The sequence below is a fragment of the Rattus norvegicus genome, chromosome 6, assembly GCF_021556685.1.
Source record: "Rattus norvegicus strain SHRSP/BbbUtx chromosome 6, alternate assembly SHRSP_T2T, whole genome shotgun sequence".
In the NCBI taxonomy this organism is placed as follows: domain Eukaryota; kingdom Metazoa; phylum Chordata; class Mammalia; order Rodentia; family Muridae; genus Rattus; species Rattus norvegicus.
The window spans coordinates 132,098,418-132,123,753 of record NC_141539.1 but is presented as its reverse complement, the minus strand read 5'-3'; the positions used below and the strand labels follow the sequence as shown (position 1 = coordinate 132,123,753).

At 46.4% G+C, this 25,336-nt stretch overlaps 1 long non-coding RNA gene across 1 annotated transcript; it reads right to left on the bottom strand.

Annotated features, from left to right (window-relative positions):
• Positions 1 to 11,070: 11,070 nt before the first annotated feature.
• LOC148005457 (uncharacterized) lies at positions 11,071 to 17,408 on the bottom strand. The gene is made up of 4 exons (XR_015622566.1): positions 17,099 to 17,408; positions 16,264 to 16,430; positions 13,505 to 13,618; positions 11,071 to 11,396 (listed from the first exon to the last, which is right to left on the bottom strand). It is a non-coding gene; the product is annotated as an uncharacterized LOC148005457 (long non-coding RNA).
• Between the last annotated feature and the right edge of the window lie 7,928 nt (positions 17,409 to 25,336).

Here is a 25,336-nt window from a genome sequence, read left to right as displayed (position 1 = left end):
GGCTGGGTTAATGTCACCTGGACTGACATTCTGGGCCCTTATGGTATGTACATGCTTGCGTTTGTGTGTGTGTGTGTGTGTGTGTGTGTGTGTGTGTGTGTTGGTGAAGGGGCTTACTTTAGCACAGCCTTTAACTTGTTATGTAGTGAAGTCTGCCCTTGAACCCATGATTTTCTTGCCTCTACCACCAGTGTTCTGATATCCCAAGCCAGGGTTAAGCTCTTTAAGTTTTATTGTATATGTTAGCGGCTTAAGGCACTGGCTGCTCTTCCAGAGGAACTGGCTTCTGAGCACCCACATGGCAGCTCACAGCTGCCTGTAACTCCAGTTCTAGGAGATTCCGTGCCATCCTCTGGCCTTCATGTGTACCTGGCATGTGGCTTGGTGCATGCATGCAGGCAAACACCATGCACACAAAATAAAAATAAACAAAACTTTACAACTAACAGTACGTTCAAGTTCTCCTTAGTCACACACACTGCTTCTCGCTCCCCCTAGGGCTAACTTAGCTCCCACAGACCCAGATCTCCTCATCTGTTCCCTCAAACACCCAACTCTTCCTAAGCCCTGAGAACCCCACTCTACTCTCTGCTTCTGTGAGATCAATCTGTTTGGGTCCTGCCATGGGTAAGGAAATGTGGCTCTTTTCTTATGGCTGCCTTGTTTCCTACAGGGTCCTTTCTTGTCTCTGCAACAGGATAGGATTTATAGATATTTGGCCCCATCAGATTCCTGTAGTGGGCTAAAGAGGCCGTGTTCACATACCATGCCCACACTGCCACTGTCAAGTGTGAAATGGGCAATGACTCTCTTGGTTGATCATTTTTGGGGTATTTGGTGTAGGAACCAATGCATATCTTGGGCCAACTCTCAGGCAGATACAGGAATTATGGGTATAGGTTACAGAAGCACATTTGACTAGAGGTGACCTATGAACCCTAGATTCTTGACAACATAGTAGAATGTCGCAATGGTGGCTCCAGTGACAAATCACAGATACAGGTACTTGTTGCTCAGTACTCTCCTACAGAACTATGTATTCAGGCACCAAGATCTCCTCTTCATGGAGGAGGAAATGGTGCTTGCCCAAGGAGTTCTGACCCTTAGAAGAACTCAGGGTGGGAGAATTAGCAAGCAGTGGGCGTACAACACCTGGAAGCAGGCTATCCCGAGAGCCAGAGAAGGGAGACAGGAATGACTCACCGTCTCTTACTAATGATATACACACTTGTTTTTAAGACTAATGTCATCAAAAACAGAACAATGACTTGACACTAACATTAATTATTACTGCCAGTAATGACGATCATAGGGCGAGCAGTTAGTACAGTTCATTTTCCCCTCATTCGTTCCTCATCTTCGATTACTTATTTATTTAGCTGTGTGCTTTTACTGGAGATGTGTGCATCTGTTAGTGCATGTGTGTGCAAGGGGGTTGAGCCTGTGTGAGGAGGCCTATGGTTGATGTCAAAATGTTTTACCTCCATGGCTTCCCATCTTGATTATTTTTGAGACCTTTTCTCGCTGAACCTGAAACTTGCCTAGTTGCCCAGAATCCTTGTCAGCATGGGCAGCCTTCGGGTGTCACTTTGGGTGTCACTTGAGCCAACACTGTCCCAGACTCTGGATCTCGGGATCTGTGGGGTGCCTTACTACAAGGACAAACTGATTAGTTACAGAAGGGATTTGTTCAAAAGAACTCCATGGCTGCCATCTATCATCCTGTTTCCACTCAAGGTTGCTTCCGCAGCATCCCACCCCAGGCTGACGTGGAGAATCCCAGGAGACCCTTAGCAGTCTCCCCGTTTCTGATTTTATCCGAGGAAAGCTCTAGATGAGGCTCATGTATTTGGAACCAAGACCACAGCTGCTGGGATGCTGTCCTGTCCAGGTCATGACGTTCCCAAGTGACCTATTGACTGATGAGCTCTTCTATTTGCAAGTGATCCTGAGAAGACGAGGAAAAACAGAAACAAAACAAACAGAGAAACAAAAAACCCAGCCGCCCTCTCCCATCCCTTTTGGGTTTGCATTTTCCAACTGTAGTCTCCACAGGGCTGAGGTGGTAAGTTAACCTTCTTCATCTGGGGGTGGAGCAAGCATGGTAGAGGAGGAGGGGGCTCCCACCCCACCCTCACCCGGGCCTCAGCTCTGCAACTTCATCCCTGGGTTGTTACTTACTCCTGTGTTTCTCTGCCTCCCAGACTCTCCCCGAGAGATCCCAGGCCCCTCCTCCAGAGCCACAGTAAACATTTTTCCTGGTAGTTTCTGATTCCCTCAGATCCTCCAAAGGGCTCTGCCTGGACTCTGCTCTAGGGTACAAGCCAAGGATCATTTCCTCCTAACTCCAGGCCTCACCAAGCTGGACCCCTGACCTCTGACTGCCAAGCCAACTTCACTGATGGCTTTCTTCTCCCCACCTTGCTCCTTCTGCAGGCTGGAGTCAAGATACAGCACGGCAGGCAGGCAATCCACACAGCATGCCATAGCACATGGGTGAGCTTGAACGCAGTCAGTCTAGGATACGGCAAACAGTCTGTGATCAGTCTAAGGACCCAGGTGAACTCATCCGTAAACAGCACACACAGTAAATGTGTACATGACGACACAAAATAGGATAGAACCAGCAAGTGCACAGACAGCAAACGATCACATAAGAAGACAGAAGCAGGAAGTTCAAACACCACCCAGGTGAATGAGCTCACAGGCTGCACTGAGCCACACTCAGGAAAGTGTGCACAAACGGCCCATGACAGTACACAGCAAGCATGTGGGTGGATAGCACATTATCCCATGCAGGCAATGTGTGCCTAAGCAGGCCTTAACAGTTCACAGGTGCCATGCTGAGGGCTGACTGTGTGCCTGTCTCTAGTAGGGCTGTGTGCACCAATGTCCCCATAGAGTGGTTAGGGGCAGTGTCTTCACTGTGTCTTAAGTTCTTATGATATATGAGGTAAGAACTTCCTTGGACACAAGGACCAGTTAGCACTGGATGGAGAGGTGGACTGGACCCTTCAGTGTCTAACCTTGACTTTCGGCCATTAGAACATGAGGACTGAACCCATGTTGTTTGCCTGTCCTGTGTTCTCTTAACATATCACGAATAGGTTAATACATCAAAAGGAACGGATTATATCACCAATGGACATGCCTAAACAAGGGTGTAACACATACATTATGTAGGTATATAAATATATACATTAACGACTTATGGAAAACACGGGTAGCTTCTCACAGTGGGAAGATCATGGGTAAGGGGGATAAAGTAAAAATACTAGAAGGAGAGAGAGGGAGTGGAGGTCCTGGGCAGTGGTGAGGCACCTTCGATGAGGGAGCCAAGGAAGACATCACATCACTAGAAAGACCCCAGTAAAGCTAATACCATAGCATGGGACAGAAAGCCTGGACCAGGGCTCTCTCTCAGGGAGGGATCAACAGGCTGATTCTCACCCTGGCAGGACAGAGCCAGGATTTCCCAAGGCGGTGAGGTGTCATCCCTGCGCAGCAGGGTACTTGCTATGCATCTGCAAGGCCAAGCTCCTAGGCTCCTGCAACCTGTGGATCAAGAGACTCAAGCTGCCTCAGTTACTCAAGGGCTTGCCTCCTGACACAAGGACAGATCCAGTCCTCAGCCCATAACAAAAAGCTGGGTGCCTTGGTGCACTTACATAAATCCCAATGTTGGGGAGGCAGAGTCAGATGGACCCCTGGGGTCACTGGCCAGAAAGCCCACCCCACAGTCAGAAATCTTGGCTTTAAAACACACATAAAGAATAGTGCCGGGGCTGGGGATTTAGCTCAGTGGGGGGCTGGGGATTTAGCTCAGTGGTAGAGTGCTTACCTAGGAAGAGCAAGGCCCTGGGTTCGGTCCCCAGCTCCAAAAAAAAAAAAAAAAAAAAAAAAAAAAAGAATAGTGCCTGAGGAACAAAAGCTGAGGATGTCTTCTGGTCTCTACACACACACATGCACACACGCACACATGCACAGGTGCATGCAAGCAGTCACATACACTTGTCTATACAAACACACAAAGAAGAGTGAATGAGAGTAGACCGTATGTCATGGAATGAGCCTTTTCCAACACAGGAATGTGAGCAGAGGCTTATGAGAGTATAATCAGGTGTCCAAGAGGAATTTGAATACTAGCTTTGTCCAAAGGGGCTTTTACTGAAACTTCATCTATCCTAGTATCTATCCTAGTGTCTATAGCCTCACATGTTGTCACACCTGACCAGCTGGACCTCAGAACACTGAGGAACATCTAGGTGCAGACACCAACCTAGGTGGGGTCAGGAACTCAGCACCGTGGATACAGGGACTGGGCAAGGCTATGCCTGGCTTGTTAAAACTGGATACCAGCAGCATCTCATACTGACTGCAAAAGCCCAGAACTAAGCAATTAAACGAATCTATGCATAAATTAAAAGGAGCCTCTGTTAGCCTGCCATAATTGTTTACTGATGAAAGGAAGTTTAAGAGATGAATGCAATTCGAAACATGGCACCACCAAGTCTTTGCTACATCAAAAAGTACTCCCCGTCCCTGCTAGGTTAGGACTTTGCCAGCATCAAAGTTGCTTTGGTCTGTACTCCTGATGTCAGATTATCACAATAGAGGCTCAGGTGTACCAATCTAATCTCTGCTCAGGAATTCCCAGTTCTATACCAGTGAAGTCAAATGGACTTTACCACCAAACTGCTCAGTTTTCCAGACTAAAGAACAAAATTACAGAATGTGGTTAAAATGGAATCATATTGAGGAGGGAAGAGACATCCCCATTTGATTCTGGAGATCTTGGGACAACTTTGCCACCAAGAAATGGGATGCCACTGGCCACAGAGCTGCTGAACGCCCTGGAGAGACACATCAAAATGGATGGGGCTTAAGTCCTATTACCTCTGGGATGGTTAATTTTTATTGGCAACAGGATAAAGGATCTCCTAGGAATTGAGTTTCTGAACATGCCAGTGAGGGAGTTTCTAGGTTAGGTAAATTGAAGTGGGAAGACCCACCACAGAGCACCATTCCACGGTGGCATCCCCAGACTTGAGGAGGACGGGGAGGGAGGGAGGGAGGGAAGGAGAGAGAGAGAGAGGAGGGAGGGAGGATTGTGGAGAATTGTGGTACCAGCATGGATCTCTCTCTGCCTCCTGATTATAGACACAATGTGACTAGCTGTCTCACTCTCTTGCTGCAATGACCTCTGTGCCCCAATTATATCTTGACCTATGAGCCAAATTTAGCCCTTCCTTCTTGCCTTCCTTCTTTCCTTCCTTCCTTCTTTCCTTCCTTTCTCCCTCCCTCCTTCCCTCCCTTCTTCCCTTTATTCCTTCCTTCCCTCTTTCCTTCCTTCCTTTCTCCCTCCCTCTCTCTTTCCCTTCCTCCTTCCCTCTATTTTTTCCTTCTTTCTTTCCTTCCTTCCGTTCTTTCTCCCTCCTTCCCTTCCTTCTTTCCTTCCTTCCTCAAATTGCTCTTGTCAGACATTTTGACCAAACAGTTGGGAAAGTGACTAGGGTACCCCATCACCTCCACCCGCCCTGTGTGTCTCCTCAGTCCTGTGTTGGATGCAGTGCCGTCTGCAGAGGTGACCTCTCCTTCAGAGAACGGGGCATGACCCTAGAGCACTTGTGTCTTCAATCTGTAGAAGGATGGCAAGCTCATTGCCACTCTCAGAGGGAAAATGTTGGTGTATAGGAACGCCACAGATGGGCTTGGTAACCCTGGTAGCCTTAGGCATCTCATGGTGGAATCCTGTGCACTATGCCAGGACTCCACTCACCCTCAGTGGAGACATGTGTGCCTACATACTCTATGTATGCATGTGTGTTCATGTGTATGGCCATGTGTGTGAGCCTACACACAGGTATATGTGAATGTAGAGACTGGAAATCAATGGCCAAGTGTCTTCCTCAGTCTTTCTCAACTTTATTTTTGAGGACAAGGTTTCTCACTGAAGCTGAAGCTCCTATTCAGCCAGACTCAGCGGTCAGCTGGACTTGGGCTCCTGTTCCATCACGCTCAGTGTGAAGATTACAGATTATGTCTCAGCTTTGTATGTGGGTGCTAGACATCTTAACCCAGGTCCCCATGCTGGGTCACCAAGTGTTTGGCTTGCTGTACTGTACCCCAGATAAATCCGTGGAGACTTTAGGATCCAGAAAAAGAGTCTGGTCTAAGGCTAAAAAAAATCCCACTGGGAGAGTTTTGCTGTATCATCAACAACCTTGACGTTAGTGTTTAAAAATCTTCCCACGGTCTTTAGTGTGTATGCACTTGGCAAACCTGGGCTCACCTGATGCCAGCTTCCAGGCTTGGATACCATAATTGTTCCTAAGGGCCATCTGTTAAATATCTGAGGTGGGACCATGAGTCCTAACTTGGCCTCTTGGAATCCACCCACCTTGCCAGGCGAGCCCCAGTCCTTGCCGGCCTGTCTGAGGAAGCCCTCATCCATCTGTTGAGCCCTGGGAACCTCTGGTCCCCACTGTCTCCAGCTGTCCCAGGAGATGTAACTTGGGTAATAACCATGCTAACGACAAAGCACTAACTGAAGACCCCAGTAACCCTTGGGTTTCCTCCTTTCCCATGGCCATGATAATGAAGCAGGGCAGGCCCTGGGGGAGTAATCAGATCCTACTCAGGGTTAGCTAAGAGGTGGTTTGTGGTCAGGTGCCCAGCAGATGGGTTCAAATTACCTGGCTTTAATTTCACCTAATTGGTGGGCTGGATTACCCCAAACTCATGAGACCAGGGAGTTTGTGGCTCTGGCTATTAGCACTGAAGTGACTCAACCCCATGGGGAAGAGGAGGAAAGAACCTGACCATGGAGACCAGATGACTAAGGAAAGGATTAAGCTCTTCAGCCTCCAATGTGTGCATCTGGTGAGAGTTTGCCACGAGTGTTCTACAGAAGATGGAAGATAGTTGGAAACCTGAAGGGTTGGGTCAACCTTGTCTCTCTCTCCTGTTGTTTGGTCTGAGGTTTTATTTTATCTATAAATATATTTATGTACTTGTACAATTTCCAAATACTTGCCAGACTGCTAGATTTTAGGGCTCCTCTAACATTAAACTTAAGTGTCCACCTACATGAGCTTATATAATGCCTAGATAACCCCCTTGAGGTATGGACCTTAAATTCTTAGCTCGTGGTTGTGAATACTGATGAAGAGAGATGAATGAAGCTGTTTGCTAAGACCTAGTAAGGCTCTGCCTCATGTTCATTGGTATAACAGAATACATGAGATGGGTATTGGAGGGTGAAAAGTCCCAAACTAGGTAACCACCTATGGTGAGGGCCTCATGCTGTCTCAAGTGACAGCAGAAACTAGAAGCGAGGGGACATGTATGGAGGCAAGTAAAGGGACTTTATGTCAGTAGATGATGTGGTTGACAGGAAAGTACTACTCCCTTGGTTAGCTCTGCTCCATGACCAAGACACCTCCCACCAGGCCCCACCTCTCAGTGTTGTCTCATGAGAAATTAATGCTGCAACCTGTGGAGTCTGGGGACTCAACTCTGACCACATGGCTCCTCATGGGAAGCAGGACTCTCAGCCATTCCACTCAGCCATCTCAATTGTCCTAACTTTCTGTGCCAAGTTCCCAAACAACCTCTTCTCTGAGGACTGTGTCAAGGGCCTCCACTTCAGGGGATCCACTATTTATCTCTCACTAGTTAGTCACTCACACAGTCATTCATTCATTCACTTATAATCCGATCCTTGAGTCTGTACTTAGCCTGAGAGTGCTGTATACCTACTAGGAACTTCACACACGTTTGTTGACTGACTTAGCGAGTAGCCCTGCAATGATTGACAGTTGGGGGGTCAGGGGGCTCTTCCATGGAGGGCAGTGTATAGGCTAAAGAGGTAAACAAGATGAGCACATCCACACCAGGGTGGGGGCTTTCACAAGAGCTGATACTGAACAGGACATTCTGGGAGCTTAAAGGAAGGCATATTATGCACAAAGCAGTGAAGAGTCAAACGTGGTGTTGGACACCTATGCCATCCATGTTCATTGAACAAATTGCTTTGTTTCCCCATCGAAGATCTTCTCCAGGGAGGGGGTGTGTGCTTGACTTTCAGGATGGAAGATGTGTCTGTTCCTGTGTGTTTGTGTTAATGTGTATGCATGTGTATAAATGGGTATGTCTGTATGCAAATATAGGCACGAATGTGTTGTGTATACATGTACATATATGTACACATATGTCCTTAATTGTCCATCTTCCTGGTTGCAAGTCTATGCCAGGCTATGATGAATGCTTTTAGAACAGGAGTCCTCAACCTAAGGGTCACTGTCTCTTTGGTGGGAGATCAAAGGACCCTTTAACAGGGGTCACATATCAGATATCCTGCACGTCATCCACATCCATTATGGTTCCTAACAGTAGCTAGATTAGTAGCAATGAAATAATTTGATAGGTGGGGACCACCACAAAATGAGGCACTCCATTAAAGGGTTACTAAATGGTTATTAGGAAGATTAAGAAAGATTGTTCTCGAAGGAAGAACAAAGGATTGAGACCAGAAAAAGATCATATAGAAATGTCCCCTCGAAGCTTCCCAAGTACTTTGATAAGGGATCTGAGTGACTCAGTAATCTGATTTCAGCCTAAGAAGCACTTTACAGCAGATCATCTCGGAAGACCAAGAGACAGAGAGCTCTCTACTTCTCGCCTGATTGAGAGCTTAAAGCTCCAGAAAGACTGTCCTTTGCTGGACTCTGGGCTGCTGCTGTCACTGCCTGCAGAATGAAAAAACTCTTGGCTCATGGAGTTCATGATGAAGAACAGTCTCACACAGTTCACCAAAGGCTCCCTGGACAGCCAGCTACTACATCTGCATACCTGGGAAAAAACGACATACCCAGGGGGTTGGTGACTTCCACAAAGGAACAGTTTGTACAAATCAGGTCTGGTCCATCAAGTGCCCCAGAAGACTGCAAATGTGCTTTTTAACCATATGTGAGTGTGCAGCGTGTGGCCACTTGACAACGATGACCCTAGTCCCTTCCCTGTGTTATGTAATTATCACCACAGCCAACTGAACAGCTCGCACCCTCAGGCCCCCCGTGCTTCTCAGGTGGCCACTGACAGAGTTTGGCCCCCAGACAGTTTAACCACACCGGGGCCACCTGGTACTTGAAGTACCTCAAGGGCCTTCATAAAACTGCTGGGTGACCACAAAAGCAACCACCAGTTCCTCTGGCGCCAGGCCCAGCAGGACGCACCCGCCCTGAGGTGGGGCGGGGAGGGTAAGGAGGGGTGAGGATGATGTAGCACTTTGTAGCTTCATCCCTAGCAAGCAGGGGCTAGGGGCCTCCAGGCAAGTTGTCACTTCTTTATAGAAACTAGCTCAGGTCAGCCTGAGGAAAGTCCCACCAGGATGAGGGTGCCAGTGTTCTGTCCCCTCTTTGTGCATTCCCGGTATGGAGCTGCCTGCCAGGAGCTCAGAAATTACGTATTTGAAGTTAGAATACCGGTGACTTGAAAGGAAAGAGAGAGACTTGAAAGGTCAGAGAGTTTCCATCTCTGACCCATCCTAGGCATCCCGAAAGGGACAATACCCATCCTAAAAGGTAGCCTTGTGTGTGGGGGTCTTCTTAGCAGGGTCTTGACCCTTGCAGGGCTTGGATATGTGGGAACAACCCTGAGCCTATGTTGATGCCTTTTGCCTCTTTTTTTTAGATCTTTTTTTTCTTTTGCATTTTTTTTTTTTTTTTTTTTTTTGGAGCCGAGGACCGAACCCAGGACCTTGCGCTTGCTAGGCAAGCGCACTACCGCTGAGCTAAATCCCCAACCCCTTTGCCTCTTATCTACATCTTAGGTTACCCAAAATCTGACTGTCCACCTCAATGCTCTCCACCACCCAACCATCTGTTTATTGGAAACCCACAGGGCTCTGACTACTAGGCTAATCATAACTGGACCCAAGTTTTGAGCCCCAGTACCGCCAGACTATGCGGTGGGGTTCTTGTGGCTGCCCTTCTTTGCAGCTTATCTTGCTCCAATGGGCACAAGGTTTGGAAGATCCATTCAAGCAAACCCTCAGGTATATACCAGCAGTTGCCCAAAAGGCCACAGTGAGAAGCCCGAACTGTAAGGAGGGTTGACCCTGAAAAATCACTGACCCCTGTTAATGGTAAGAAAGGAGTAACTCCTCAAGTGTGTCTCAAGGAGAGAAAGGAGACTCCTGTGCCATATGGTCTCAAAAGGACACTCGACTATCCAACAATTAAGAGCCAGGCAGTAAAAAAAATGAGAAGCCATAGTGGGGGTGGAAGACTTGGCACAGAGTGATCTGTCTTCCTCAGAGAGTATGGTACCCATGCTTCCTCGTAGGAGAACAACACTGGGAAGAGGAAAATGACTGTGCATCTGTGAAGAATTGAAGAGTTAACGGCAAAGTTTCCACGTAACAGCACCCTTGAAGAAGGAAGAGAGAGAGCCAGACCACAGGGCTTCCCATGTTCAGCTCATTGGTGCCACGACTCTGACTACAGCTCCTGGGCCCAGAGAAAGAGGGAGGAGAGAGTTATGAAAAGGAACTGGGGTTTTACAGTCAAGGCAGGGCTTGAGACATTCTCGGAAGGACGGGGACAGGCGGGCTACTGTACACAGCAAAGGAGATGAAAAGACGAGAAGATTCCAGGAATGAGCACACAGAGCTTCTGAATTCCCCCCCGTGAGAGGGCTCTCAGTGGGGCTCGGAGGAGCTGGGGATGAAACGGCCCCTGAACCCCTTTCCCCGCAATCCAGAAACCTCTGCTGGCCTTTACCCTGCTGGTTTCACGGGAGGTGCTTTTCCATTGCATCACAACTTACAAGTCAGATCCAGCCTGACGCCTTGGTTATTTATCTGAAGGGAGGACATTTCAGAGAACCTCGTCTCGGTTAATCATTCAGACAGGGTGGAGGACAGACAGACAGCACGTTTCTCCCATGCCATGTTTATGGTATGCGCGACTTTAGCATGCTGTCTATGGTTTCTCTGTTTGGCTTGCCTTTCCTCCCTCCTGGTGCTGGAGGAGATGAGGGATGGAAGGGAAAATGTAAAAAGAAATTGTCCAACTGCAGGTACATTTATTGAGCACTTACTATGTGCTATACTTAATGCACAATCCAAAGGAACAAGGTCTTAGCCCTGGAGCCTAGCTTCCTGCATTCCAAGTCCTGAGTATCTCTTCTTCTCCAGCTGGTAGGATCTGTCTCTGGCAAGTCACTGAGACACTCTGAGCCTCAGTTTCCCTCATCTTTGAGAGGAGAAATGATCACATGATCACATCCTGCCCTCTCCTTCACAGCCAGCAAATGGAAGAGGCATCTACTTAGGTGGGAGGGAGCTGGACGCCCAAACCATTCTTGGAATTCTTCCTTGTCTTCCCATGCACCTGATGGATTAAAAACATAACATTTGATTTGTTGTCAATATTATTACAACTATGACTACTATTTGAGGCAGCACCTCATGTATTTCAGGGTGGTTTTGAACTCCCTGTGTGGGTAAGCTTCTGCTCGCCCAGCATCGGTTTACAAGTACCCCCATACCGGCTTTATGCCTAAGATACTGGCGACTGGACCAGGAGGTCCATGCATAGTAGGTGTACAGTCTACCAACTAAGCTACATCAAGCCCTGAAGTCCTTTTTTATCTGAGTGAAGAAGCCACCCGCCCCTCCTCAAAACAGAATGAGCTTTGTACCACGTGAGTGAGTCCATGACTCCGTAAGAGAAACCTCAAGGCCATGTGGCCTTTGGCGTTCAGGATGCTTCCCCAGTTGCCTGCATTAGTTTTATTTAACACCCCCAGTGGGACCTGGGGCCATGCCTTGCAATCAAGCCCAGTGATATTTCTACAGAAAATGTATGAACATGTGCAAGGAGTGAAATAAACACGGGCTATAAATAGCCCAGTGTCGGTCTGGGTCAATTTTAGCTGCCTAGTAAGTTCAGGTCAGGCTAGTTGTGGTAGCCAAATAAATTATCAACTGTGGATAATTTCTAAGTGCCTGGGCCTTCAGGATTACGGAGAGGTGATGGAGGACCTCCATGACAGATGAGATCTATTGCTCGCAAGCTGTGGATTCTCCACCTCCTTGCATTACAAGAGAAACAGCCCTGGACAGGAAGCCGTCGGTATTGATGAGCAGGTCAATGCCTCCTGTGTATCTTCAAGGCTCAGGTTCTGAACCTCAACGCCTGACTGATGCCTGTGGCTATCAACTGGGAATGATAAGAGTCAGTCTAAGAAGTGGCGGGTGACTCATGGGGACAAAGGAAGCAGCTCATACTGGATCTTAATACCTACTTCCCTCTAACCGGCAAGAAGGGACAGTCTCAAGATATGGGATGTCAGAAAACAATAATTTATAGTCACACTGATATTTCTTTAGCTGAATGTCAGGGGATAGAGAGTATGGGACCGGTGCCCCTGTCAAAGTTTCATTCCTATTGGACTTGTCCCCGGACTGGCTCCATCAGTATCCCTCGTTCCTCTGTCAGATTTACCTTCTGATGGCGTCAACTGAACATGTTACTCTTTCGCAGAAAATCCTCTAGGGCTTTTGCTGAGGACCTGAGCACACTGACCGTGACTGCTAGGCAGGGTCAGTGTGCTGCATAGCCCCTCAGGTAAACTAAACGCAGAGATGTCACCGCACGGGTTCCTGCTCCAAGCTCACCTTCACCACAGCCTCAGTCTCCCATGGTTACGCTCCTTCTCTTTGTTTCAAACTAAAGCTTGCCTGAAATTGAAAACTTTTGACCATCTCCCCCAAAGAATATTTGTTGATGCCCCCAAGACAAAAGCAACCTGCCCGTTCTTTCCTTGGGAGGACTGTTCTACCTCCTTCTGGAGAATTCTTAGCTGTCTTCTGATTCTACCGTCTAGCTGGCCCACTTTTTTTCAGGAGGGCAAATTGGACCCATTTTACCCAGATTTAAAGTTGTCTGCAGTGTGATGTGTAGAGTCACAGATTAAGTGCCTACAGCCGCAGCAGCTCAGCTCTAGAACAGGCCGCTGTGCTGTTAACCACTTTCAAAAACTCTCAGCCTGGGCCGTTCTTAGATGACAGTCAAAGTGTTGGGGTGTTTCCTAACAACTGGCACAGGTGACAAATGGGGAAGGAGCCACACCAGAAGCTGCTGCTTCTTTTGCCTCGGAACCATTCAAGCTCCCCTCCCTCACCCCACAAGATTCTCAGAGTAGTTCTCCTCAGAGCAGCAGTAGCCTGTAGTCGTTAGTCTGGAAATGTGGAGCTGTGTCCACGATGCTTCAACCCCACCCCTGAAGGCCAGAGGTTTCCAAGGCTGGAATCTATTGACCTCTGGTCAACCTGTGCAGATGAGTCTCCATAAGGGCTTTTCAGGACTGTTGTCCATCTCTGAGTGACAAACGAGGGTTTCCTGGATTCCATCTTGGTGGTTGAGTTTCCAGGAGGTAAAGAGCTACTCCACAGCAAACAGCTTCCCATGGGATGAGCAGACCCTGTATGACTCACCAAATAAGGAGCAACTGTGGCAGCATCCAGTTCTGCATCAGACTGCAAGACACGACTCTTCCCTTTCATCTGATGGGCACGCAGCAGATATGCTAGGCTCACCATCCAGGAGAACTATGGGACAGGAGATGCGGCTGACAAAAGACTTCCCTAAGCATTCTACACCCTTTCTGTAACCACAGGTCTGACCCAGTTAATGTAGTCCATAGCTGGCGTCATAACAAGGAGGCCTGGATCGCATAAGGAAGATCCCTTAGATTTGAATGTGTCCCCACCCCACTGGGAACCCCACATGAACATAGATACTTCTGCCAGTTTGGGAACTTAGAAACCTTTTCCATTCTTGGCTAGACACTGTAGCACTGCTGTGGTTGCTTTGTGGGTACACGTAGCGCATCTCTGTGCTTGCAGTAGGGGCTGTGTGTGCGGCCATATTATTAGCTGGCAGTTCCCATATTCCCAGCCAATGCTTACATGACTGCTGTGGATTTGGAACTGAAGCTTCTTTTATCTGCTTACTTGCTTTTTTCGATCTCTCTCTCTCTCTCTCTCTCTCTCTCTATATATATATATATATATATATATATATATATATCTGTGTGTGTGTGTGTGTACATTGTATGTGTGCATGTAAACTGTATGTAGAATGTGTGTGTAAGTGTGCTGTGGTATGTGAACATAAGTATGCATGTGTCTGTGATGTGTGTATACAGTATGTCTATGATATGTATGTGATATGTATATAAGTTTGGCATGTGTACATTATACTGATATGTGGATATGTGTTTATGTGATATGTGTGTGTGGCATGTGTACATGATTTATATATGTGCATATGGTTTGTGTGCATGAGATGAGTATACATTTTTGTGGTGTGTATGTATATATGATGTTTTTGTGTGGCAATATATATATGAGGTGTGTATGTGCTTGTGTGTGTGATGTATATATGATGCATGTGTGAATACTATGTATGCATTTGTGTGTGTGGTATGTATAAATGATATCTGTGAATATATATGACATTTTTATGTTCAAGTACACGTCCCATAGCACATGTGCATATGATGACACACATGTGCAGGTCAGGGGACAAGTTTCAGGAGTCACTTCTTGTTCTGGTGCAGAATTTCTCTGGTTTCTACCACTTCATCACATGGTTTAGGTTAGCTGGGCCATGAACTTTTCCATGAGCCCCCTTTTCCGACACCATCTTGCTGTGGGAATCCTAGGGTTGCATATGAACAGCTTTACATCCAGACTTACGAACAAGGTTCTCTTGGATCCAGACTGAGGTCATCGGGCTTGTGTGGCAAGTGCTTTTACCACTGAGCATCTCCAGGCCCTTTGATGCATTCTGACATTCATTAGCTTTGATAATGCATATGAGTCAATGCCATTGAACCAAAAGTATTCTAAAATAAAATCCCTCTCCCATTCTCTGTGCGTCCCCTGCATTCATCGAGAATCAAGTTCAATGCAGCATGCCACCGCCTTTGCTATTCTTACATCTCTATTAAAATCCTGCTGTGTAACAAGCTTTATGTCATGGTGCTACATACATGACTAAGCCCTAGCTACCCCTGGGATCCAGGTCCTCTCTATCTGGAAGGAAAAGTGGACACAGATATAGTGTGACTCCTGCCATGGGACTTCTTCCTCAGTCTTCTGTGCCACTGACCAACTCCCAAGCTGTTCTTGAGTGTGGGCAGCCCAGGCACGCCTTGCCTTCTGGAGTTTGGGCCACTCCAAGTAGGCGTCCTTCTGCCTGTCACTAAGCAGAGATGACATGAGTGGGTACAACTGACATGTTTCTTCCTTTTGGCAGTGTGGGTGCCCGCAACATTTTCTTCTCTTTCTCTTTCCAGAAGTGCAGTGGGTAGCATGCCAGGGGGGAGTGGGTGGATCCAACCACCATGGTCCAAATGGCCATGCTGACTTTCCTGCGTTTTAAGCATCTATAGCGCTGTTGTGGGTCTGCTGAGGTCCCTGAATATGCTGCTGGCATTCTCACCCACATCAAGAAGGGCTCAGAGCACTGTCAGAGCAGGAAGGAGACATCATACAGATCTTCCTAGCCATAGAATACCAACACACAGAGGAGGACAGCTAGAAGAGCCTGCACTTGAAAATATAATCCTTACTTTTTTCCCCTTCTTTGCTTTGATTCAACACTTGAAGTCTTGTTCTGATCTTTATAGCCCCCTCAGTCTCTGACTTTTGTTAGGTGGAAGAAAGAATTACTCGGTCTTTCTTACTACCCAGCAAAACTGGCAGCACACAGTAGGTGTTTCATAAATATTGCATAATTAGAATGCACTTAAAAGGTGCTTGTAAATATTGTATAATTAAAATAAGATCCAGTATTTTGTCAAAGGACCAACAATAGTTTAAATTCCATCAATTCAGAAATGAAGGTTAAGAGTAAGCCAGAACCCTAAAATCTGTCTTCCAGCTCATAATAACACTTAAAAACAAATAATGCATGATCTTAGCCAAACCAGAGATGTGTTTGTTGTTCATTGTCTGCAGAATGAAGACCAGTTGATCCTAAGGTCTGTGGAAGCAACCACCAGCTACGGTGATGAATGAGGAAGAAGGCAGCGGCCTCATTCCACTTCTGTGCAGTGAGAATAAATGTGTCTATTGAACCCATGCAGGACTTAGGGAGGGGTTTCTCTGTGTCTCAGATGAGGTGAGCTTACAGACTGACAGCCACTTTCCTAGCTCATCCTCACAGCATCTCAGTGAGGGCTCACCAGATAGTGCCTCCATTCAGGAAGTTCTCTTTCCAGAGCGTTCAGTCTCTGAGAATCCCGTTTCAAGGGAATCTTCTTTGCTAGGTCCCAGCTCCGTTCTCTTGTGAACCAGAGCTTCTATTTTCTCTTCACGGTTATCTTGCAAGCAAAGAGGTGAGGAGAAGACCCTAGGGAAGAGAATGTTGTTTGGAGCATGCTCACTGGGCAAACTATGTACAAAGGTGCTGGAGCATGTCACCTCCAGACTCCAGCACCTCAGAGCTGATAGGTGGCAGGCCTACCACCTGGCAAGCTCTGTGCTTTGTTGTGGAGTGAATTTCAGCTCTGCTTACCTGCATCTGGTGCTTTACATCCCACATTAAAAGGCTAAAAGTGATGGGCCTCGCCCTTTGGTGACTTTCCCTAAAAGTGCTTCAGGTGGGCTTTGGTGACTGGTTACCACCTCAGACAAGATCAGCAGGCTCCCAGGCAGCGTACTCAAATAATGTAGGTTTCACTTCTAAACTATATAGGAATCTCAACCAATCTTCCCTTTCCAGAAATGTATCCCATATCATATAATGCCAACATTGGCCATAAAAATAAATGTATTTTATTTGGTTTTAAATTTTATTTATGAGCAGGACTAGGGATAAAACCCAGGGTTTTGCCCATGCTAGGTAAACACTCCATCACTGTGGTGTATCTCAAACCCTGTATGTGAATTTTAAAAACAAGTGTCTGTCAAGAACACAAAGCAGACCCTTCTATTTGTGTGAAAACAACAGGGTCATCTGGGATTCCTGTTGAATGGGTCAGGCCTAAGCTGACACCACACTCCCAGCATGCATCTCACCTTTTCTGCAACTCTTGTTTCATCAGGAACCTTGGGCCACAACTCTCACTGCAACACCTCCCCATGCCTCGGAGAGCTCCTGGGTAAGGTTGGCAAGTCCGTCTCATCCATTCTTAGCTTGCTGGAATTGGAATCTCCGAGTAGACTAATACCGTGAGGAACGATGCTCTGAAGAACTTGTTCTAGTGTTCTAGTTTGAGCGCTCAGGGTCTATGACTGGCTTAGGAATAACCTGTTGAGTTAAATGCACAAAGTGTGTCTACTAACAGCCCAGAGGGCTCACCCAGCTGCTGTACTCTCATGAGAAAGCATGCCTACCTCTGTTAGAGAATCTTACATACTGGAAATTCCTTAGTCAACAGACTTTGATATTCATGACCACAGGCCATCTGGTAAAATTCACTCTCACCCTTTGGCTGCAGTTGACCATTTCTGCAAATAGCAAAAACCCACCTGAAAACACCGAAAGAATCCATAGTAGACATCTGGAAGCCAGGACACCCGCTCTTTGTGTATCTATAACTCGTTCCATACTGTCAGCTGCTTACGAATATTTCAGATAGCTGAGCATCTCTCTGCTCACAACACACCAACTTGCCACTAGAAATGCAAAATTAACTAAAAGATCCTTTTGACCTCCAATAACCTAATTATGAGCCAATCCGTAGGTGATTAGCAAGACTAAGGAGTAATGACTTTCTGTCTTCCCCCTATTCTCTTCTTCAGTCCTCAAATGTCTTAGACTTAAATCCTTCTCTACCCAGTGAGGTTCCTTTGCTTGTCTACCCCATAAGGACAAGAGTAGTAGGATAAAAGGTCACAAAATAATTAACCTCAGGTGCAAAGGGTGGGCTCTAGTCTCTACCTGTCAAGTGTGGGTCTGCGAGCCAGGCAAAACTATATGCCGGCTGACCTGCATTTCTTGGTGTGACACAGGCCTGCTGGTTACTGCTCATGCCTTTCAGTCTAAGTATTTATTGATATGTGAGAGAGTTCTGCAAGGATCCAGAGTAATGCAGATCTGAGACAATGCCCTGGAGCTCCATGGAAGTCAACTGGATGTCAGGGTAGATCCTAAGAGATGACAGTGATGATTTATAGGATCTTTGGCCACTCTTGAGAAACATATAGAAGCCCCTCTGGAAAAATGTACCTATATGGAAGGGAGCTGCCAGACCCCCCTGATGACCCATTTCTGGGAGATGAGAGAGCTCATGGGCCCCTGAGAACTGTAGCTGTAGACCTCAGCAGGTGGGGCCACAACCCAAAGAAGAAAGCTTGCCACAAGCCTAGAAGCCACCACCGGGCACAGACGCCCTTCTTCACCCTGCCCTTCTGAAGATGGCCATGCGTATTTACATCTTATCGTTTCTTCTAGAGAAACGAAAGAGCGCCCATCTGCCCAACCACACTCCGCTTCCAGGAAACCGAAATGAGAGCGGATGTTGTCTGTCATGGCTTGGTTTCATTTTTTTTGCCTTCCTTTCATGCGAGACTCTATTTTTGTTATTGTAGCCTTGCAAGATACTTTTGAGAGATATTTCCTTTTCTCCCTCCCTATGTTCCTCCTGAATTGTCCAAAGCCTTGACCTGCAGAAGGAGAAGCAGATACTGATGAAGCCATTTAGCCACAGGCAAGTTACCTTGTATACTCCCCCATAGCCCTTCAGAATGATGCCCAGAGGGTTCCTGTAAGGATGTGGCCCTGCGACTTAAGGGATGCTCGGCAGTTGCTGAACCTGCTGTGGGACATGTGGCCTCAAGACCTTTCCCTTCATGGTGTCTGCTTCACATCTTCTACCTTTTCATACTCTCTTTCCATATGACTCCAATTGTCTTCACAGACTTGTTAGACGGTCATGTCTTCTTTTGGATGTGAGGTGAGATTGACAGGTGCCTAGGAGGAGAAGCAGGATAGGACCAAAGAGTTTCCTGACTGTGAAGATCAGACTCCCAAATTTCTTGACTAGACACCTTAAGGACATGAACTCTGAAGGCATTTTGCATCTGTCTCCAGGACCCAGCATTCAAGATGTAAACACTGATTTCAAGTTATGGCCAGGGACTGAGATGCTGCTGGGTCCTGCAGCCCAAATGAAATATGAACCATTCTGAAGTATGATGACTCTTGATTTGCCAACCCCTGGCCAGGATCCCCAATGTGCATGGTAACTTTTTCCTCCGGGGAAATCCAGTTTCCAGCATCCTGTCAAAGATGCACAAGATGCAAAGGGCAAGAATTGATAGTTTAGAAAGTTCTCTCGCATGTTGCTTATACATTGCTTCAAGGCCTATCTACCTACTCCTCCATTTTCTGTTCAAACATATCCACATGGCATTCACCCTAGGAATTTATGATTATATGGGCTATGGGAAGATATATACTGGACATCTTAATCCTCAAGATCAAGACAAGTCATCTACTTTAGGATAGAGGGGACAGTGTCTGAGGCTGTCACCTTCACATGAAATGCTTATGGAGAAGAGTCTAACTCCTAGACTCAAGCTTCTGTCCTTAGACACTCTACTGAGCTCATAGTTGGCATTGCCTGGCAAGGTTGTCTAGTTCATTCATGGTTCTGGTTTCACCCCTGTCACTGTGATAAAATAACACAACACAAAGCAACATAAGAAAGAACGGGTTTTATTTTAGTGACAACTCCAGGCTACAGTCTATCACAGTAAGTCTAAGGTAAGAACATCAAAACACTAGTTACATCCAGTCAACAGTCAAGAGCCGAGAGAGGAGAATATGCACCCATTCTTACTTGCTAGTTTGGGCTCAGCTCAAAATGTTCTCTGCTCTTAGATAATTGAGGACACCCGACCTCTCTTCTCATGAGGGAAAGGCAGAGAATGAAAGAATTCACTTACAATGCTAAAGGTATACAAGAGAGGATTCCAGGAATAATCAACCCCAAAACACCCACTGGACTCCTCAAGCAGAGAGGGGAGCCCACCTTCAGCACAGACATCAGAATAGATATCCTTCTGAAGGAAAGATCCTCTGAATGCATTTTGAATCAACTTCCTAAAATAGTGTGTTTTCTCCATACAGAGAGATGAATGGAGAGGGAGGGCCTAGTTCAGCATCTTCCTCCTCAGGGGCCAGTCATCCCGTTATCAGAATGTTCTCGAAGGAGTAATATGAGAGCAATATCTTACTCAGATTCCACTTTTATGTTCTTAACCCACAAAACAAGCCCTCCTGAGCACTCAATGCTCAAACAACTGCTCATTTTAACACCTTACATGCAAGGAAGCCGACATGGTTTGAGGAGTTCACACTTGGTCCAGCAAGTGAGCATTCAAAGCCAGTTCCTATTTGTCACACTGTAATTGATGAAACATCTCCTGTCCACACTGTAGATGGGGGCCCCTTCTGCTTGATAAAGGTACAGTAGGTAGTTTGGGACTCAATAACTCGTGAAATCCATTCTTGTACTCCTTCGTCACATGAGTGAATTCCTTCATTTTGTGCCTTCCCCCATAAATTCATGAGACGCTTGTACACTAACATGTTAAGTTCTCAAGCTTCTGTGCCTTGTGACAATGTGCCAAGAGAAGGCTCTGTCACTCATGACTGGCTCATTTCATGACTCTCTCTCTCTCTCTCTCTCTCTCTCTCTCTCTCTCTCTCTCTCTGTGTGTGTGTGTGTGTGTGTGTGTGTGTGTGTGTGTGTGTGCATGCATGTAAGGCTAAAAGCAGACATTAGTTCAGTCCATTTGTCTCCACCTTTCTTTTTAATTACAAAGTTCCTCATCTAATCTGGAGCTCAAAACTTGGTTGACTGGTTGGTGGACAGAAGGGATCTATTGACCCCACACCAGAGCGACAGTTGCAGCAGCAAGCTTCTCAAGTGAGCTGACTCAAGCGCTCACATTCATGTGAGCCAACACTCTAACAGTTGAACCACCTCCTCACCCTGTGATCCATTTTTTTTTTCTGTAGACCCAAAGACATCCTCAGACTGGGTTTAAATGGTTTCCCTTGTGGGGCAGGCCTGAAACAAGCAGGATCGTGTGATATTTTGAAGTAGAGGATACGTCTAACCAGTATGAGCTTTCGAAGTGCTGCCATGGAGGGCAACTTTCTTGGTCTGTTTGAAGAAGAAGAAGGCAGCCAAGACTCCGTAGCTGCTCTGAGCTCTAGTTCTAGAGCTCCAGAGATTTGTCTTATTAAATGCTTTTCTCTCCACTGCAACACTGAGCACCCAGTGTGACCACAGTGGATAAAACCTCTGAAGACCCCAGGAAGCCAAAGGCAAGCGAGGGAGCCTGAGATGAATGCCAAGTGCAAGTCAGAATGTGTATCCAGACTCTGGTAGTCCACTGGAAATCAGTCTGAAACCTGTTTGCTTTTCCCTCTCACAGAGATATGAGATACACACACACATATGCACACTTACATTTGCACATGAAAACACAGGTACAAGTATATATTTTCATTTTCACAAAAATATACAGGCACATACATATATACACATACACATACAGACAATGTACATAGACATATGTGTATACACAAACACACATATACATGTGCACACAGACACACAAACATACATATACACACATATAGATGCATTTACATGTAAACATACACTGACTGACACAGGTATATACATACAGATACACACCTATACAAATGTATATAGACATATGTGTATATACAGACACATATGTACATGTGCACACAGACACACAAACATATATATACAGACATATAGATGCATATATATATATGTATATATATATATGACCCCACACCAGAGCGACATACACTAACAAACACAGATATATACACACCCATACAAAGATACCTTTAGACACATATAATTGCATACACATAGAGACACTAACATATATGCACATAAAGCAGCATATATACATACATATACATAGACAGACATACAAGCAGACACATTAGGCTTACACACATATTATGTATAATACATAAGACACACACTTACAAAAATATACCCATATACATGTACACATACATATGAACACATAATGAAAACAGACATATGTGCATATATTCACATATTCAGACACACAGACACACAGAGACACATACAAGTACAGATGAACACATCCACACATAGAGGCCCACAGACATACTTCTCTAGCAACATGCTGTCTTGTGATCTTAGAGAATTAAAGGTGAGATGACATTTTCTCATCAGAAGGGACATTCCCTAGCTTCTTTCACAAAGGGAACAAAGACCTTAAACTACATCCGTGCTTTTTCTTCTGTCTTACTTCACGTTACATAATCAAAGCTGTGTTCAGCTCTTGGTGTCTGGGGGAGAGCAGACTTGAGTCTAAATGGCTGCAGTGTCTTTGGCTCTCCTCAGAAGCTCAGAGCTCTGGTCCCTTCTCCCCTGTGAGGTGAGGCTAACCCTGGTCAAGTGTCGGGCCAGACAGGGTGCCAGCTCATAGCTGTTTCTGAGTCTCCTGAGGAAGTAAGTGGAGGACAACTAAGACGTTACTGGGGATGTGGTTGTCTACCAGGAAAATGTGCTACTTCGGTGGCCCAGTTCCGATTGACCTGAAGGGTGGTAGCATCAGAATATGTGACCTGATTAAAATACACACTACTCCATCGACAAGTAACTCAGCAAAAGTTATGACCACATGAAGACAAGTTGCCTGACCCACACTGTCTCATTGTTGCCTCTTTGTGGAAATCCACCTTAGTGGCACGTCTCAAACCACCCATCCTCAAGGGTCTTGGCCATTACTGTCAGTGACAGTGTCCCTGAAGGCATGGGTCCTACCTGGTCATCTGGGTACATGCCCACAGCACCGATTCAGTGCCAGGTACAAAAAGGCTTCCTGTTTATACACCTGCCAACTGCACAGGAGTGTGCACAGGGTCAGGCTAACCTTGGGGTGATGGACAGGACCCAGATCTGTTTACGGTCAGATTTCCAGCTGTTTCTGTAACTGATCTCCTAAGAGTCAAGTTTGTAGGAGCACAGCCCATGGTCAAAGCCTGCAGGAGGTTTGTCCTTTTGACCCAAGGCATTTGGTGGATCTTTCTAAGAGCTGCACCACGTAATCTACCCATAACCAACTCCAACTTCACCCTTCCTCCCTGAAAGCATTACAAGGAAAAAGAAAAAAAAATTATCACCTGCCATGAATATCACAGGAAAGAAATATTGGCAAGAATGCGAGGGGAGGGGATCTCACACAACAACCCCAAAGAGAAATTCCAGCTTCTAGTATAGACATGATTTAAATTTTCATGAACAAATCAGATGGTTCTCACAAAGGCAGCAGTGATGGGGATAAAGAAAGAAAACATAAAACACACCACAAACCACAGGGGGCTGTGTGACCTGGCAGGGTCCCCCCGGAGGATCCTTCTGACCAGGCCGTGGTGCACACTCCTTGTCACGGAATACACCTTCTGCTCCGGCTAATTACTTTTTTAAAATTCATATCTAGAGCCACGGGCTGCCTCGTGGGATTAAGCACAGTATGCTGTGCAAATTGAAAATAAGATAGCTGTTAGGAATATATGCTTGCCTCTATGATTACTGTAGCAAACAAAGGCAAAACATTAATTTACATCTATTATAATGGAGAAACAAAGACAGAGACACTCCTGGCATCTCAGGCAAGAGATGGATTTGCAAAGGTGATGTTCTCCAGGGACAGTGGAGGTGATGCTCTGCAGGGGTAAAGGGCTGCTGGGATGGGGTTGAGGGACTGAGGATCCCTTTGGAGGTTGCCACACTCCTCACCTACCTGATGGACAAGAGAGGAGCGGAGAAGATGGAGAGACGGCATTGCCTCCACCCAGCAAGCCGGGAGCAGAGGGACTTGGTTTCTCTCAAATTCACACCTGAGTTTCTGACAGGACATGTTTCAGACATGGGGTTTTTGCTTTTAATCAAAAGACTGAGAGAACCACAGAGAAACTCATGACAAAGTGTGCTTAACACCCCTCGGTATATTTTGGGAGGCCATTATATTTTCGTGTGCTGCAGTGTTTCTTTCTATTGTGGCAGACACTCAGGTTGCTTTTCTCCTGGCCCTGGCTGCAGTCCTTGGCCTTGATGACATTAAGAAATCTGTCCAGATTTCTACAGACTGAATGGTGTCACCTAGACTGTCTGTGTGACACTGGAGTGGACGTGGAAGTTTTATGGTCCCTGGACAGGTTTTCTTGTCATTTTTTACTTCTCATCCTGAATGCTTTTCACTCAGAGAGAGAGAGAGATGCCTGGTCTCAGAGTCTCTCGGAGCCATGAATAAATGTAGAGCATTGCTTCCTTGAGGTCTGCCATTTTGCATTCCCCCATGGAGGTAAGGTACAAGGTGTTAGGTATCAAGGCATACCCCCCAACGGAACAGTGGTGTGCAGGAGGGCAACCCATCTGTTCACATCAGAGGAACCAGGTCTTCCTTAGTCAGCGCTTGGGGTTTATCTCATAGCCTGGAGCACTCTGATGTTTTTCCAGAGGCTTGTCTGTCTTGAACCAGCTGTGACCCAGACCTTCCTGCATTTAGCCTGTGTCCTAGACTTTTCCCTGTTTTCCCATGTCAGAGCCTGGTCCTCAGTACCTGTCAACAAGACAGTGTATAAGCCTGTCCTTGTGGGGATATTAGTGGGGCCTCTGTGAAGTTTCAGGGTCCAGTTAAAGCAGAGTCTTGTAGGATAGTTTCCTGACGGGGGTGGAGGGGGACTGAAATAGCTATTAAAGATATTTGTAATGCTTAGCTCTTCCTAGACAAAGGAATAGCAAGCCATGCTAGACTTCATCCAAACACTTGAAGTGGACAGTTCTGACTCTCAACCACAGTTGTGCAGCCTTCACTAAGTCTCCTGGTGCCAAACACTCTGATGACCTCCCTGTCACTCAAAGGGTATAAGGCTTAGGAGGAAATAAGCTCTACACGCTGCCTACTCATTGCAATAGCTTGATGTATCAATCACCCGGTCTCTCGGACCCTTTGTTTTCTCTTCTGCCTCACGGGCTCAGGGCAAAAGTCCCCATTCTATTCTACACCCTTGTGGCTGAGATTGGGGCTTTGAGCAATGACATTAAATTGTAGCAGGGAGGAGGAAGGACAATTCCTAGGGTAAGAGGGGGTGAAGAGGCAGGGGGTGGGCAAGGTCTGATCACCAGGTCCTGGATTTTGAAGTATTTTATCTGGTAGAAATGCAGAGAACATTTACATATTGGAAATAACTCTGTCCACCTAGATAAGATTGTGCGG